General features: G+C 48.0%; 1 protein-coding gene across 2 annotated transcripts in view; it reads right to left on the reverse strand.

Moving 5' to 3' along the window:
* The window catches only part of ZER1 (zyg-11 related cell cycle regulator), a 30,259-nt gene extending 20,621 nt beyond the window's left edge, over window positions 1–9,638 (reverse strand). Inside the window, exon 1 of one of the 2 annotated variants that reach the window (XM_025261797.3) lies at window positions 9,461–9,638. The gene's annotated coding sequence lies outside the window, so the exon portion shown is untranslated. The remainder of the gene's footprint in view (window positions 1–9,460) is intronic. The other variant, XM_006065344.4, reaches the window with a different exon arrangement.
* Window positions 9,639–16,838: the final 7,200 nt, after the last annotated feature.

Raw genomic sequence — 16,838 nt, forward strand, 5'->3', positions numbered from 1 at the left:
CATGCCTTCACTGCTAAGGCCCCAGGGTTTAATCCCTGGTCAGGGAACTAAGATCCCACAAGCTGTGTAGTGTGGCAAAAAAATAAAATAAAATAAAAATGAGGTACAGTTAGGGAGTTTGGGATGGACATGTACACACTGTTATATTTAAGATGGATAATCGACAAGAACCTACTGCATAGCACAGGGACCTCTGCTCAATGTTATGTGGCAGCCTGGATGGGAGGGGAGTTTGGGAGACAATGCATACATGTATATGTACAGCTGAGTCCCTTTGCTATCCACCTGAAATTATCACAACATTTTTAATTGGCTACAGTCCAAAATAAAGTAAAAAGCGTAATAAAAAAAAAATGGAATGAAGTCTCCGAGAATCTTCATGATCTTGAGGTAGGTAAAGTTTTCTTAAAAGGACTCATAAGATAAAAATGATAAACTGATATGCACTGAAGTGAAGAACCTTTATTCATACATACACAAAAATTAATTTGAGATGGACCACAGACCTGTATCTGTATGTGAAAGGTAAAACAAACAGACTTCTAGAAGAAAACACAGAAGTATATCTTTATGATTTTAGAGTAGGCAATAATTTCTTAAGTAGGTCACACACACAAAACACCCATAAAGAGAAACTGACAAATTGGACTGCCTCAAAACTAAGACTCTTTTCATCCAAAGGCACCATTAAGAGAGAGGAAAGACAACTCACAAACCAGAAGGTGTTTCCAATAATATATCCAACAAAAGACGTGTATTCAGAATGTATAAAAACTTCTACAGATCAGGACACAGAATCCAATTAAAAAAAACAGGCAAAGGACTTGGACAGGCATTTCATAAAGGATAAAGAAACAAAGAGTAAACATAAGGAAAAGGAAAACCACAATGAGATACCATTTTGCAGCCATCAGAACAGCTCCATTGGAAACAACAAAACAGGCAACACCGAGCCTGAGCGAAGCTATGGAACAAGAGGAGGCCACCCACACTGCTGGTGGGCGTGTGAACCGCTGTGAGCTTCGAGTGTAACTATGTGAGACGCTATTACAGCTGAACACACACACACACGTTCAGTGTTCAGCAGCTCCACTCCCAGGTATACAGCCACCAGCAAGGCATGGAAATGTTCATGGAGAGACAGACAGAATGTCTACCGCAGCACTATTCCTAACAGGACAGAAGCTGAACGTCCAAACATGAGAATGAAGATTATGGTCGACTCACCAATGGAACACTACACAGCAATGAGAACGCACCGCCTCTCCACAGCCTGGATGAGCCTCACATTGCTGAGCGAAAGGGGCTAGACGCAGAAGAGTGTATACTCATACACTGAGTGAATCCACTTATCTTTAACTTCCTTATGTTAAAAAACAAGATAATTAATTAATTATCTGGTGGTCCAGTGGTTAGGAATTAATTCCCTGGTGGTCCAGTGGTTAGGACTCCACACTTCCACTGCAGGGGGCCCGGGTTCCATCCCTGGTTGGGGAACTAAGGTCCTGAATGCCATGTGACATGGCCAAAAGAAAAAAAAAATTTTTTTTAAAGAAGGAAAATCTAATCTGTGGTAGCCGAAGTCAGGACTGTGGTTTTTCTGGGGGTTTGGCTGGGTGCTGAGAAGCTTCTAGTCCCTTATCTGAGTGCTGGGCATACAGGTGTGTGCACTTCGTCAATATTCAGAGAGCTGTCTATTACGACGTGTGCACTTCTAAAAATGTATATTGCTGGGTGGGGGTATAAAAAAAATAAAATAAAATAAAAATGTATATTGCAGTTCAACAAAAAAGAAAATGGCCTGGACACCAAAGAGGTCCACGTTTAAAAGGGATTCGGGATCCGGGTAAGTGATATTCCAACTGACTATGCATCTTCAGCTACCATAAGTGGCTAAGAGAGAATGAAAACTGAACCTTCAACTCCAAGTGGAGTGAACAAGACAGGAAACAATCAACCATTTATAGACCCAAGGACAGTCAAGAATTAGTCCCAAACCATTTTCCTATGACAGTCTATGTCAGAAAGGGGGAGAAAGGAACTTCCCTGGTGGTCCAATGCCTAGGACTCTGAGATCCCAATGCAGGGGGCCCTGGTTTAATCCCTGGCCAAGGAACTAGATCCCATACGACGCAACTAAAAATCCTACATGCTGCAAGGAAGATGGAAGATTTTGTGTGTCGCGACTAAGACTCAGAGCAGCCAAATAAACAAAGATCAAAAAGAAGCAGGAGCGGGGAAATAAGCGAAATGAATCTATGGTGTTAGACATCAGGGTGGTGATTACCTTTGCAGGAGGCAGTAATCAGAAAGTGGCAGGGGTCTCTGGGTGGGCTGGGATAGGTGTGTACACTTGCGGAAATTCAAACTGTCTGCTCAGGCTCTGTGCGTCTGTCCTAGTCTATAGTATCCTTCAATAGTTTTTGCTTTATTTTTTTCAAGTGAAGGCTCTGTGGTTAGACAGAGCCATGTTTCAATTCAGTTCCACAGTTCACTTGTAAATTATTTAACCTCTCTGGTCCTCAGTTTCCTCATCTGGAAAATGGGGACAACAATCCCCACTTCACAAGATTGTTGGGGAAAACACCTCATCTCAGGCGTGACACAACTCAGTGCACAAGTGGTTATGACCCCACCTTACAGAAGAGGAAACTCAGGCTCAGAGAGAGGGAGTGTCCAGACTGGGACAGGAACCTCATCTTTTGGACAGCTCTGCAGGAGGTGAGGCCCCGGCATCACCCCTGGCTTCTTGGAGCCTCTGCATCCACATTTGAGGCTTCTAGGCTGCTCGGGAAACCGAGTGGGTGGCCGCAGAACATTGAGGCCTTTGGAATGGCCAGCTTTAAGTTCTGGCCCCACTGGTGACTGTGCTCTAAGAGCTCTGGAGCCAGGCCAGCCCAGCTTCCAGCCTCAGCCCCACTCATTGGGGGCTGCGGAACTTGGGCCAGTGTCTTCACTTCTCTGTGCCTCGGTTTCTTCTCTATGACAGAGAACACCATGTGCAGATAACAGGGCAATATAGAAAGGGCTTAGCGTGGTACCTAGCACATAGTAACTGCTCACTAAAAGCTTTCACATCACCATCACCCCTGGCACCCCTTTCTCCTGCCTCACGGGCCCTGGTCACTAGTGCAGGGTCTGCTCCCCCAGCTCCAGGCCCCTGCTCCTCAGGCCTGGGTCTCCTGCCACCAGGCTCACTGTGCCAGCTGTTCTACCGGTGCCGTGACACCTTGAGGAAAAGCACAATAAACAGGCAGCCTGGGCCCTGCCTTCCCTTGCTTGCGCTCACTTGAGAGTGAGCGCAAGGGCAGCAGCCTCTTGCCTGGGAAGCTGGGCCCAGCGTGCGCACCGCTGGCAGGGCCATGCGTCCTGCTGGAAACTGCCGAGTTCATCTCTTCAGTCACTCAAGGCCTCCAGAAGTGGAACCAGCTCTGCAGCCTGCTCGCCACCTCCGACTCCCTGCTCCAGTCACACTGGCCTCCTGGCAATGGGCCAGAGGCACAGGGTCACCTTCAGACCTTCAGTCATCCACTTTCTCCCCTAAACCCCGTTCCCAACCCCCAAAACACATTCCTGCCCCTCCTCCAGGAAGCATCTCCCAACCGCTCCAGCCCACACTACCTTTGAACTCTTTACTCAGCTGATGTCTCCAAACCCTCAGGCCTTAGTGTTGCTTCCTCCGGGAAGCCTTCCCTGACCTGCCCAGGGTTCTCAAGCTGGCTGCCCCACGGGCCCTACCACAATTAACATTTTGAACTGATGCTGGTTTAACGATCCAGCTTCCCTGCCAGCCAGCCAGCTGCTTGAGGGCAGGAACCAGGCTGTCTCTTCTGGCCCTATCCCTGTACTTGGCCCAGGGTTACTGTCTATCAGGCAGGTCTTGGTCTTCGTGGAGCACATTGGTTCTAGAGGGAGACAGACACCCCCACCTAAGAAGCACACAAACCCATGCCACTGGGCCCCATGCTCTGAAGGAGAGGGTGGTACCTGGGGCTCTGGGTGCCCGAGCCCCAGGGGACCTGCCCTGGGCTGGGGAGTCAGGGCAGGCGTCCTTGGAAGTGACATTTCAGCAGCGACCCAAAAGATGAGTCATAGTTCACTCTGGTGGCAGGGAGAGAAGGGAAAGGCATTCCAGGAAGAAGGATAAGATGCTCCCAGACTGAAAGGGCAGAGGGTGTGGGGCCCTGGCACCACAGTCTCGATTCCACGACTCCGGGCCGCATGCCCCATGTGGGCACGACACGTGTGTTGTAGGGTTTCAGCACAAGCAGGGAACCTGGGGGGCAAGGCATATTCTCAGATGCTCCCCGCCCACTGTGCCCAGGACAGTGTCAGCACCCAGGGGGCAGAGCTGAACCCTCCCCACTCTGAACGGGAGAGCTGCAGGGGGTTTGCCCTTTCTGCAGGACAAGCCCAGTCACCCAGGTAGCTGCTCGGCCCTAACCTTGCTCCTCACCTGTAAGAAACACCAGTTTTTCAGCCGCCAAGATGAACCAAGTGCCTTCAAAAGATAACTGGCCAGATGGCACGGATCTGGCAACCAGCTTTTGGCAGTGCCAGCCCTGCTGCTGGGGGCGGGGATGAACTGGAGGAAGAATGGGCCGTCCATCTCAGCACAGAGGCTGAGACACCTGGGGGCCCCCCCTACTTGTACCCCTTCAGGCCAGAGGTGGACATCTCTACCCACCCCATGACTAGCCCCTCGGGCTTTGCATTCTCATGGTGGGCACTGGCCATTTGGGATTCTGGCAACTGGAGATGGAGAGAACCCTGATTATAACAGAACGAGCACACAGCAGAAGAACCCTGCGTCTTCCTCCATCCCGTCTCTTGCCTGCATCTGACAGGAGCTATGACATCCAGTGGGGTGGGGGGCAGTGGGGAGCGAACAGTAACAGCCACCTCCAAGTTGGCTGCTTCCAGTCTAAGCTCCTTACGGCTTTATTTCATATAGTTGCTAACTTAACCAACAAACCACATTCTCTAGGATCCTGTGCTTGTGGCTAATTCATCACTTGTGTAATAATTTGTCTAACGACTCCTCCCCCAGCCCGGGCTGGGCCGCGAGGATTCAGGAGGAGAGGAATCCTCTCCGCTTCCACCCTCCTGGGTCCTTGGGGCCTGGCCTGTGCCTGGCACATAACCGAATAAAGGTTTGCTTCTGCCCCAGTTGGCACATTAAAACACCCTGAGGTAGAGATTGTTACTCTGTATTCCAATGAAGACACTGAGGCTTGTCTAAAGTCACACAACTAACAAGAGTGGGGTGCAATCCAAACCTAAACCAAACCCATGCTTCTCACCAAGCCATCCAGTCTCCTGTCCATCCAATGGAAGGGGAAGGGAATCTGGGATCCAGAGGAGGGCGCATGGGACCCCGCCAGTGTCCTGACACCCAGTCGACAGAGGCTGGGGGAGCCAGAAGCACTAAGCGGTGCCCACCCTGTGAAATATTAACCCAGGAGCTACAGGGAAAACCCAAACAAATATCCTATTTACAGAGGCTGGAAGCTTTCCAGGAGGGACCGGATCACAGGCCAGATAGAGGAGGTGGGAGGCTGCTGTGGAGGGGGTCAGGGCAGGTGCTGGGGGCAGGGGTGCAGGCGAGGATCTGAGGGCATACCAGTGGGTCTCTGACCTGCAGAGACTAATCTGCAGGGTGGGTGACATTAGGAAGATGTGGAAATGGAAAGCGCATCACCCCTCACCAGTGTACAAAGAGGCAGAGTGGCCTCGGGGACACGGGTTCCATGCTTGCAATCAAACAGTGATCACAGTCATACTGAGCACCGAATTCCGAGGACCCTGCTAAGTACTCCACACATGTTAACTCATTTAATTCTCCCAACAACTACATGAGGCAGGAGTTATAATCGACCACTTACAGATGAGGCAGCTGAGACTCAGTGGTGAACTGGCCACAGACTATGTATACATACACAGGTCCGTGTGTACATATCAGTATGTATACATGTATTCATTACTCTGAGACCCAGAATTTTGTGCTTTCCATGCATGTGTTCATTGAAGCCACATATAACCTACAAGGACCTATGATTTTGTTTTCCAGATGAAGAAACTATGGTTCAAAGATGTGTGATGATGTGCCCCTCCAGGAGGAGCTTGGGTCTCTCCATCACTATGCTGTAGGCAGGAACCATTTCTTCAAGCCTCAGCTCCCCGTTCTGTAGCATAAGCCTTTGCCTCCTTACAACCTGGACTGTCCTTGGGCACTGAGCATAGATGATCAGGCATCACTGGTAACTATCCTACGGGCATATATTATTTTTTGACCACAGGACTAGAAGCTTCCTGAAGAAGGGACCCAGTGTAACTCATGGGGTCTCCATGACACAGTAACCATGTGACTGGTTGGTTGCGGGTGAAGGAGCCTCAGCTCCATGAGGTCCCCAAGCAATGTTCACCAGCTTCAATATTCATCAGGGTCCTTATCTGTCCACGAGTTGCCAACAGCACCTACCACATGGGTTTGCTGAGGAGACATGATGAAATAATGGCAAGAAGGTGGTAACCAATAATTATGGAGGGATTTCCCAAGACTAATGCTTGGAGAGATCCTTATGCCCATTTCTGAAGCTGGAAAAATTAGCGTCAGTGATTGAACCAGTCACAGGATATTGGTCTCAAAGTAAATGCTCCAACACGGGTCTCTGAACTTGCATTTCAAGAGTCAAGAGCAGCTGAGGTACTGAAGTCCTATGCCCCAAAGTGAAGCCTGCAGAATCATGGTGGTGCTAATGACAAGAGCTGTTCTTACCTCGTAGGGGACATTAGCGTGCACTAAGTGAAGGTCGCTCAGTCGTGTCTGATACTTTGCGACCCCATGAACTACACAGTCCACGGGATTCTCCAGGCCAGAATACTGGAGTGGGTAGCCATTCCCTTCTCTAGGGGATCTTCCCAACTCAGGGATTGAACCCAGGTCTCCCGCATTGCAGGAGGATTCTTTACCAGCCAAGCCACAAGGGAAGCCCGTTGGAGTGCGCTGAATTCTTTTAAAACCTGTGTCTCGTTTCATTCTCCCAACAGCACAGAGCTAGAATAGACACAGAAAAATGGAGGCCCAGGCAGGGGATAGGACTTGTCCAAGTTCACGCAGTGAACCAGCTGCAGAGCTGGCCTTGACCCCAGCTCCCTAGATGACTGGTCCAAGGTTCTACCCACAGCAACTGGCTCCAGCAGCCCAGCTCTCAGAGTCAGTGTGCTATGACTTTTCATTTTCAAATCCTCTGGCCCAGCTGCCCTGCCCAGCTTATGAACCCAAGCTTATGAACCGGGCTTGGGGGTTGAGGAGAGAGAGCAACCACTACTGTTCCACGCCTTATCAGGCAGGCTGCAAACATCTCAGCCTCTGCTGGGCACATCTAGGATCAACAGTCTCCATCAGCCACACACACCCCAACCACATGCCAACATACACTGCTTCCCGTGACCCGTCTCCATGTCATATCTATTTCAACACCATCATTTGGCCTATATTACATGGAAAAATGGGGATTTGCTGGGCCCTTAAAAAAAAAAGAGCCCCCATAACCTCCCACTGGTGTCAGAAAAGCCAGGATCCAGCTTCTATGACAGTGATGTGCAACCACTGTTCCCACTGAGGGGTGACAACAAGTTTCCACTTTGTCTCCCCCACTGTTCTCCAGAATCCTACAAGTTCAGAGAGGCAGCCAAGAGCTAGTGACATCATCAGCTGGTGCTAAAAAGAAAAGCTTTGAGACAGACACATGCAAACATTTCCTCACCATCGTCATTGCCCTCAGCATACCTGCAAGACTTACTGAGGGCTTAATATGCACCAAATAGTGCACCAAGCACTTTAGTACATGACCTCTCATTTAGCCCAACAATCCTATGCTACAGATGAGGACAGAGAGGTGGGAAAAGGTCCTTCGTCCAGTTCTCATAACCAGCAAGCAAGTGCTATGACCAGATTTAAATACAGTGCTCTACTTCCACCTTTTTTAAAATTTTTTCCATCAGTGGTCATTGCCAAGATGGAGAAAGAGTACTTACAATGCCAGGCAGAGTACAACAGCCATCTGTCACCTAGAACAAATCTGTATTTTCTCTGACCACCAGACACTTCAAATTAGTGCAGTTCTGAAAGGTGTCCCATTAGACACCCTTATGTCCGTACATCACATGAACAGCCCCTGACACCCTCCCCACCAATGTCTCGTCCATACTCTTATCTGATTTCCTTGTCAATCACTCTTCCCCTCCTTCACTCTGCTCCAGCCCTACTGTCCTCCTGCTATGTCATAAAACCATCAGATTTTCTACCTCAGGACCTTTGCACTTGCTCCCTCCCTCCGTTTAGATCTCTGCTCAGACATCACCTTATTAGAGCCCTTCTCTGGATCACCCTCTATAAAAAGGGCAAACCCAGTATCCGACCCTTTCCATGGCCCTTCCTGCTCTATTTTCCTAAACCCTACATATATTTTTCTCCCTCTTACATAACTTTCTGATTTGCTGAATGAACGAGTGAACTGAAACAGAGAGACTTCTTTACCAACTGGCAACCACCTCCTGCACTCAAGTGTATGACCCTTTTCAAAACTGTCCTCAATACTCATTCTAACCAGCTTGAATCCTGAAGAGAAACACTGTTTCTGAGGAAGACCATATGGGGGGGATTTTTCCATGGGGGCATCAGACATTCCCTCTCTGATTTAAAAATCAAACACCGTGCTTACTGGCACAAAGACTGGCAATCTTGGACACCTTGGGCCCCAACGCAGCCAAGTCAAGTTCCACCCACAGAGCTGTAAGCCAGCAGTCAGTTTCACTTTCAACTCACCTATGGGGCTCCCTCGGCACTTAGGCTTACAATACTACACCATCCCTTTCCCACCCTGTTGGATTCCAACGACCCCATTCGTGTCATCCCTGAGTTTTCAAACACTGCTTTGGGGGAACTCAAGCTCATCCAACAGGTAGGAGGGGCAGAGGCTGGTTCTTCCAGCCCTGCATCTATCCCCCATTTTGTAGGGGCCATGGACAGGGCGTCATTTTCTTTCTGGACGAAGGGTGCTCAGGTTTTTAAAGGCACGTTTCTCAGACCTGGCAGCAGGGGTAGACCAGGGAGTTCTCCCACACCTCCGGCTCAGATGGACCTTTGCAAATGATTGCAGCGGCGATGGTGAGGCACCGGAGGCAGGAGGAGAAAGGGGTAGGACGCAGATCTATCCCTTGGCCCCGGGAACGAACGGGGTGTGCTTTCCTCGGCGAGGAGGCGCAGAGGATGCGGCCCGGGGAGAATTCCGAGCCAGAGCTTCTGCGGAGGCAGGAGATCTCGCCACGCTAGGGCCGGGGTCTGGGGAAGACCGGGGGTCGGCGGGGCGGAGCTTGGGAATCCCAGGGACCGGATCCCCGGGCGGGATGGGGGTCGCGCCGTGGCGCGGGGAGGGGGGGACCCCGTGGCCGTTACCTTGCCCTTAGGGCTGCGGGCGGGGCGGAGGGCCGCCGGGCGCTGACTCCGGGGCCCGGCCCCACCCCCGATCCGGCTCCTACGGCTCGGAGCCTGCAGCCGCCGCCGCCTCCGCTGTCAACAAACCCCAGGCGCGTCACTTCCGGGGCCGCCCCTTAGCAACAGCGAACGGGTTCCCCGGACCGATTCCCGCGGCGAACGCGGGCGGCGGCGGCCGAAAGTTCCGGGGCCCCGTGTCGCCTCCTCTCCCGGACACCGGCCGGGTAAGTGGGTAGTAGAGGAGGGGAGCGGTGGTTGGTCCCTGCTCCAGTCCGTCCTCCGGACGCTCCTTACGGGCGCTCGCGGGGCTGGGGCGCTGATCGGGGGTGGGAACCGGCTCGGTGACACCGGCTTCCGGCGGCGCTCTGACCTGAGGTTCCCCGGAGCCCGGGAATGGTTAAGGGAGGACTGACTCCACCTTCCTCGTCAGCACCGACGAGGCGCCTCCTGCGCCTGCCCCTCGGTCCAGCGCCCTATTGGACGTCTCTCCCTGGCTTCTCCGCAGGTAGCTCACTCCCACGCGTCCAAAGGCACTCACGGTCTTCTTCCCGAACGCGGTGCTACTTCTCCAGTTAGTTAATTAAGCCCTCCAGGCGCCTCGGCTATCACCTTGGGCAATGGGGAGTGGGCTTTGGCCCCTGCCGTTTTCCTCAGCTCCTTGCCCAAGTCGTCAGATCCTATAAGGATCTCTCAAACCAGCCCCTCTCCTTCTCCAGTAGGGCCAGTCTCTGTCCACTATCGTTTCGCCTCTGGATTTCTGCAACAGCCTCCTGATGGAACCCCCTGCTCCTTCCCCTCAGGCTCTCCATAGTTCCATAGTGAATGTTTGCAAAACTAATAAATCTGATCAGGGCACTTCCTTGCTTAATAACCCTTAACATAGACAAAGGTGATCGGCATCCCTGTCTCTATATCCACTCTTTCCCCTTTCTTGCCACCTCCGCCCCCATCCTTTCATTTCTCCAATCCAGACACCTTAAAACACTTTTGGTTCTTTTAATGATCTATCCCGTGTGTGTGTCTGTGTGTGTGTATGTTAGTCGCTCAGTCATGTCCGACTCTGCGTCTTCATGGACTGAAGCCCTCCAGGCTCCTCTGTTCATGGGATTCTCCAAGCAAGAATACTAGAGTGGATTGCCATTCTCTTCTCCAGGGGATTTTCCCAACCCAGGGATCCAACCCAGGTCTCCTGCATTGCAGGCGGATTCTTGACCATCTGAGCCATTTGTTCCCTACTAATCACTTTTCTTGCTCCCATCTATATCCAGCACACACCTATTGTCCTTCTTGTCTCAGCTTTGATGCTGCTTTCTTGAGGAATCCTTTCTGACATGATGCCCCCCGCAATTTTGGTAACTAATTTTGTGGATGTTTTTCTTCTGCACAGCATCTTTTAGTCTTTGACCATGTATCAGTATGTTTGTGCAATTTTGAATCCTTTAAAAAGTGTTTTGATTTTGAATTATCACACAAGATATGCTTAGGACTTCCCTGGCAGTCCGTGTGTTAAGACTCTAAGCTCACAATGCAGTGGGCATGGGTTTGATCCCTGGTTGGAGAAATAAGTTCCCATATACTGTTTCAGTTCAGTCACTCAGTCGTGTCTGCATCTTTGCGACCCCATGAACCGCAGTACACCAGGCCTCCCTGTCCATCACCAACTCCTGGAGTCCACCCAAACCCATGTCCATTGAGTCAGTGATGCCATCCAACGATCTCATCCTCTGTCGTCCCCTTCTCCTCCTGCCCCCAATGCCTCCCAGCATCAGGGTCTTTTACAAGTGAGTCAGCTCTTCACATCAGGTGGCTAAAGTATTGAGCTTCAGCTTCAATATCAGTCCTTCCAATGAACACCCAGGACTGATCTCCTTTAGGATGGACTGGTTGGATCTCCTTGCAGTCCAAGGGGCTCTCAGGAGTCTTCTCCAATACCACAAAAGCATCAGTTATTCAACTCTCACATCCATACATGACTACTGGAAAAACCATAGCCTTGACTAGACGGACCTTTGTTGGCAAAGTAATGTCTCTGCTTTTGAATATGCTGTCTATGTTGGTCATAACTTTCCTTCCAAGGAGTAAGCGTCTTTTAATTTCATTGCTGCAGTCACCATCTGCAGTGATTTTGAAGCCCCCCAGAATAAAGTCTGACACTGTTTCCCCATCTATTTGCCATGAAGTGATGGGACCGGATGCCATGATCTTCATTTTCTGAATGTTGAGCTTTAAGCCAACTTTTTCACTCTTGTCTTTCACTTTCATCAAGAGGTTCTAGTTCTTCACTTTCTGCCATAAGGGTGGTGTCATCTGCATATCTGAGGTTATTGATATTTCTCCTAGCAGTCTTGATTCCAGCTTGTGCTTCTTCCAGCCCAGCGTTTCTCATGATATACTCTGCATGTAAGTTAAATAAGCAGGGTGACAATATACAGCCTTGACATACTCCTTTTCCTATTTGGAACCAGTCTGTTGTTCCATGTCCAGTTCTAACTGTTGCTTCCTGACCTGCATATAGGTTTCTCAAGAGGCAGGTCAGGTGGTCTGGTATGCCCATCTCTTTCAGAATTTTCCACAGTTTATTGTGATCCACACAGTCAAAGGCTTTGGCATAGTCAATAAAGCAGAAATAGATGTTTTTCTGGAACTCTCTTGCTCTTTCAATGATCCAGAGGATGTTGGCAATTTGATCTCTGGTTCGTCTGCCTTTTCTAAAACCATCTCGAACATCTGGAAGTTCACGGTTCACATATTGCTGAAGCCTGGCTTGGAGAATTTTGAGCATTACTTTCCTAGCGTGTGAGGTGAGTGCAATTGTGTGGTACTTAGGGCGTTCTTTGGCTCATGAACAGTATGAAAAGGCAAAAAGATAGGACACTGAAAGATGAACTCCCCAGGACGGTAGGTGCCCAATATGCTACTGGAGAAAGTAGATTAGTGGTTGCCTTAGGACTGAGGGGTGGGGGAAATAGGAATTAATGCTAATGGGTACAGGGTTTCTTTGGGGTGATGAAAATGGTCTAAAATTAGATGGTGATAATCATTGTGTGGTTGATAGATGATAGTTGTACATGTACAGCTCTGTGGTTAGAAAGAAAAACAATGAATAGACTGAAAAACAGTGAATTATTCACTTTATTTTTTTTTTAATTTATTTATTTGACTATGCCGGGTCTTAGTTGTGGCATGCGGAATCTTTAGTTGCCTCGTGTGGGATCTTTAGTCACGGCATGCTAACTCTTGGTTGGGACATGTGGGATCTAGTTCCCTATCTGGGCCCCCTGCATTGGAAGCATGGAGTCTTAGCCACCTGGCCACCAGGGAAGTCCCAAACTGGTCACTTCAAATGTATGCTCTAAATGTGAATTATATCCCAATAAAGGTGTTAAAACACATTAATAAACGTGTATATGTTAACTCATAATGCAGGATGGATTTCATGATCACATGAAATGATCATGTTATGCAAATTGTTCTGTGACATATTTTTAACCCCTTTTTTGTCAGATCATATAGTCCTGTTTAGTTCTTTTGAATAGTTGCATTGTATTCCAGTAATTCCAGCACAGTTTTCTTATTGGTGGAATTTGGTTGACAAAAAAATCTCTCATAAATTCTACCATACTTTTAAGCAGTAAATAATAGCACATGATTCCAACTCTATACAACTTCCATAAAACTGAAGACAAGGGAAAACATTCCTGCTCATTTCATGAGTCCATCATTACTCTGATACCAAAGATAAAGACAGATGAATATAAAACTACAGCCCAATATCCTTTGTGAGTATAGATGCAAATATTTTAACAGAATTTTCAGCAGAATAAATACAGAATAAATTGAATTCTTAGCGGAATAAACTGCTATAGAGTTTGTGGTAATTTGTTACATAAATCCTAGGAACCTAATATAATCGTCTGTTTGTATAGAAAATTCTGTGGGACCTACAAAAAAGCTTCTCAAACTAATGATTGGGTTCAGCAAGATTTCAGGATATGAGTCAAGAAAAGCAAACAATAATAACGTATTATTTGAGATTAATTTTATCATTATAAATAATAATGCAAACAAAAAGCAATTTGATTTCTGTATTCCCGTAACACATAGTTTGAAATTTAAAAAACTACCATTTGCAATAGCATCAAAAAATACCTAGAATTACCTAGGACTTCCCTGATAGCTCAGTTGGTGAAGAATCCACCTGCAATTCAGGAGACCCTGGTTCAATTCCTGGGTGGGGAAGATCTGCTGGAGAAGGGATAGGCTACCCAGTCTAGTATTCCTAGGCTTCCCTGGTGGCTCAGCTGGTAAAGAATCCTCCTGCAATTCGGGAGACCTGGGTTTGATCCCTGGGTTGGGAAGATCCTCTGGAGAAGGCAAAGGCTACTCACTTCAGTGTTCTGGCCTGGAGAATGTCATGGACTGCATAGTCCATGGGGTTGCAAAGAGTTGGACACGACTGAGTGACTTTCACTTTCAGGAATAAATCTGAGCTTCCCAGGTGGCGCTAGTGGTAAATAACCTGCCTGCCAATGCAGGAGACATAACTAAGAGGCAGGTTCAATCCTTGGATCAGGAAAATCCCCTGGAGGAAGGCATGGCAACACACTCCAGGATTTTTGCCTGGAGAATCCCATGGGGAGAGGAGCCTGGTAGGCTATGTCCATGGGGTCACAAGAGTCAGACATGACTGAGGCAACTTACCACACCTGCAGGAATCAGTTCAGTTCAGTTGCTCAGTTGTGTCCGACTCTTTGTGACCCCATGAATCGCAGCACACCAGGCCTCCGTGTCCATCACCAACTCCCGGAGTTTACCCAGACTCATGTCCATCGAGTTGGTGATGCCATCCAGCCATCTCATCCTCTGTTGTCCTCTTCTCCTCCTGCCCCCAATGCCTCCCAGCATCAGGGTCTTTTCCAATGAGTCAACTCTTCTAATGAGGTAGCCGAAGTATTGGAGTTTCAGCTTCAGCATCAGTCCTTCCAATGAACACCCAGGACTCATCTCCTTTAGGATGGACTGGTTGGATCTCCTTGCAGTCAAAGGGACTGTCAAGAGTCTTCTCCAACATCACAGTTCAAAAGCATCAATTCTTCGGTGCTCAGCTTTCTTTATAGTCCAACTCTCACATCCACACATGACTGCTGGAAAAACCATGGCCTTGACTAGTCTCTGCTTTTTAATGTGCTGTCTAGGTTGGTCATAACTTTCCTTCCAAGGAGTAAGCGTCTTTTAATTCATGGCTACAATCACCATCTGCAGTGATTTTGAAGCCCCCCAAAATAAAGTCGGACACTGTTTCCACTGTTTCCCCATCTATTTGCCATGAAGTGATGGGACCGGATGCCATGATCTTAGTTTTCTGAATGTTGAGCTTTAAGCCAACTTTTTCACTCTTGTCTTTCACTTTCATCAAGAGGTTCTAGTTCTTCTTCACTTTCTGCCATAAGGGTAGTGTCATCTGCATATCTGAGGTTATTGATATTTCTCCTAGCAGTCTTGATTCCAGCTTGTGCTTCTTCCAGCCCAGCGTTTCTCATGATGTACTCTGCATATAAGTTAAATAAGCAGGGTGACAATATACAGCCTTGACGTACTCCTTTTCCTATTTGGAACCAGTCTGTTGTTCCATGTCCAGTTCTAACTGTTGCTTCCTGACCTGCATATAGGTTTCTCAAGAGGCAGGTCAGGTGGTCTGGTATGCCCATCTCTTTCAGAATTTTCCACAGTTTATTGTAATCTACACAGTCAGCGGCTTTGGCATAGTCAATAAAGCAGAAATAGATGTTTTTCTGGAACTCTCTTGCTTTTTTGATGATCCAGAGGATGTTGGCAATTTGATCTCTGGTTCCTCTGCCTTTTCTAAAACCAGCTTGAACATCTGGAAGTTCATGGTTCACGTATTGCTGAAGCCTGGCTTGGAGAATTTTAAGCATTACTTTACTAGCGTGTGAGATGAGTGCAATTGTGCAGTAGTTTGAGCATTCTTTGGCATTGCCTTTCTTTGGGATTAGAATGAAAGCTGACCTTTTCCAGTCCTGTGGCCACTGCTGAGTTTTCCAAATTTGCTGGCATATTAAGTGCAGCACTTTCACAGCATCATCTTTCAGGATTTGAAATAGCTCAACTGAAATTCCATCACCTCCACTAGCTTTGTTCGTAGTGATGCTTTTTAAGGCCTCAATTATGTGTAAGACCTGTACACTGAAAACTACAAAACACAGCTGAGAGGAACTAAGTGAAGTGAAGTGAAGTGAAGTCGCTTAGTCGTGTCCGACTCTTCGCGACCCCATGGACTGTAGCCTACCAGGCTCCTCCACCCATGGGATTTTCCAAGCAAGAGTACTGGAGTGGGTTGCCATTTCCTTCTCCAAGGGATCTTCCCAACCCACGGATCGAACCCAGGTCTCCCACATTGTAGGCAGACGCTTTACTGTCTGAGCCACTAGGGAAATCCCAAGAGAAACTGAAGACCCGAATAAATGGCTGTTGTCGTTTAGTCACTAAGGCGTGTCCCACTCTTGCAACCCCATGGACTGTAGCGCACCAGACTCCCCTGTCCATGGAATTCTCCAGGCAAGAATACTAGAGTGGGTTGTCATTTCCTTCTGCAGGGGATCTTCCCGACCCAGGGATGGAACCCAGGTCTCCTGTACTGGCAGATGGATTCTTTACCACTGAGCCACCAGGGAAATCCAAATAAATCGAGCCATGTATTATGTTTATGGATCAGATGATTCAATAATGTGAGGATATCACTTCTTTCCAAATTGATCTGTAGTTTCAAAAGTCCCAACCAAAATCCCAGGAGCCATGTATTATGTTCATGGATCAGATGATTCAATAATGTTAGGATATCACCTCTTTCCAAATTGATCTGTAGTTTCAAAAGTCCCAACCAAAATCCCAGGAGCCATGTATTATGTTCATGGATCAGATGATTCAATAATGTTAGGATATCACCTCTTTCCAAATTGATCTGTAGTTTCAAAAGTCCCAACCAAAATCCCAGCAGATTTTGCTTTTGAGAAATTGACAAGCAGACTCTGAAATTCCTATACAACACAAATTATCAAGGTCAAAAACCAGAATAACCTTTAAAAAGGAAACAGAGTTGATGGACTTAACACTACTTAACTTTAAGAATTTATAAAGCTACAGAATTATAGGGCTACAGTGTAGAGCTTTAAGGCTTACAGAGATACTTAAGTAGTGTTGTGAGGCTAAAAGGATAGACAAGGCGATCAGTGTAATGCAACAGAAAGTCCAGATATAAGTCCTGCAAGTACATGATTGATTTTGATTCAGTTGGAAAAAAGATAACTTTTTCAACAAACGG

This window comes from Bubalus bubalis, chromosome 12 (assembly GCF_019923935.1).
Source record: "Bubalus bubalis isolate 160015118507 breed Murrah chromosome 12, NDDB_SH_1, whole genome shotgun sequence".
NCBI classification, from domain to species: domain Eukaryota; kingdom Metazoa; phylum Chordata; class Mammalia; order Artiodactyla; family Bovidae; genus Bubalus; species Bubalus bubalis.